Source organism: Hipposideros armiger, unplaced genomic scaffold, assembly GCF_001890085.2.
Source record: "Hipposideros armiger isolate ML-2016 unplaced genomic scaffold, ASM189008v1 scaffold_5, whole genome shotgun sequence".
Lineage (NCBI taxonomy): Eukaryota > Metazoa > Chordata > Mammalia > Chiroptera > Hipposideridae > Hipposideros > Hipposideros armiger.
In genome coordinates, this window is record NW_017731355.1 from 3,491,638 (window position 1) to 3,493,017 (window position 1,380).

Sequence of the window (1,380 nt, forward strand, 5' to 3'; positions counted from 1 at the left end):
TTCCCCCTCGTCTGTCAGGGGCGCCCCGCGCGCTCAGCGCCGGCCTCCTTCCCACTCTGCCCTCCCCGCCCCTCCCTCTCTCCTCCCCCGCTCTCCCCGCGGGTCTCCTCGCCCCCTTTTCGGGCTTACTGCACCCAATTTTTGCCTCGCTCCTTATTGGTTCTTTTCCACCGCATAAAGCCAGGGGCAAGCACCTCGAGCCCCAGCATCCTGTTACAGCCGGCCTCGCTGGCAGGGTCCGCGCAGGGACGCCGCAGTTGGGCTCCCCAGAGAACTTTCTGAAACTCGACCGAGTTGCAGCACACAGCCTTAACCCTTTCCCCACACGTCCACTGTTCACGTCCACTCAGGCTGCTCTAGGTTTCTTTCACCTTACCAAGCGAGGTACTGCGAGTGTATTCAAAGACAACTTCTCCGGGGTTGGCTTTTTGACTCCGCTTCGTAAAGGCAAGCACTAAAAAGCACGGGGCAGTGTTGTTCTAAGACGTTCAACTCTTAGCCTTGTTGCTGTTCTGATTTTCTTACGGAAGGCATTTAAAATTGGGCAGGAGGATGTCGCTGTACAGCAAGCGGTTGCATCAATTCTTTTACAAGCTCTGGGCTTCTGTGCGCGCCCGCGCGTGCGCGCTTTGGATTTGGAGTTTTTATTGTTATTTAGTCTGCATTCAAAAGGGCTCTGACTCTGAAACCAGACTGCCTAAATTTGAATCCTGTTTCCAGCCAAGACTAGGTGTGCGGGCAAGTTACTTCACCTCTCTGTGCCTCTGTTTCCTCAATGTAAAATGAGCTGCTAACAGAACCTGCCTATTGTAAGAATTATAATAAAATATAGTATAGCATAATATACCGTATTTCCCCATGTATAGGATGTTCCCATGTATAAGACGCACCTTAATTTTGGGGCCCGAAATTTGAAAAATAAATGTATTACATAAAAGTTACTGAACTCAAGTTTTAGTCATCATAAAATTCATACAACTCATCACTGTCAAAACTCCCAACCATTAGCTTGTCCTCATCTGTGTCTGATGACGAATCACTGTCTTCATATATTGCCTCGTTCTCAGTGGGAAATGCAAGTAAAAAAATCTACAACCATTGTATAAGACGCACCCAGTTTTTAGATCCCAAATTTTTCAAAAAAGGGTGGGGAAATACGGTATATTGGGGGGGAGGTGCATTTACAACGTGGCAGGTATACAGATAGTAAAGTTTATGTGAGCCGATAGCTTTTTCTTTCCTCCAGAGGGGCTTACAAACTTTCCCCCTGAAGTGGCAATTGTGGTATGGTCCTCTCTGCTTGGAACACTGGTCACAGGGAATTTCAGTGGAATAGGGGTCCGGAAAAGCCACTTGTCTGTGGAAAAGTACCATCTCAAT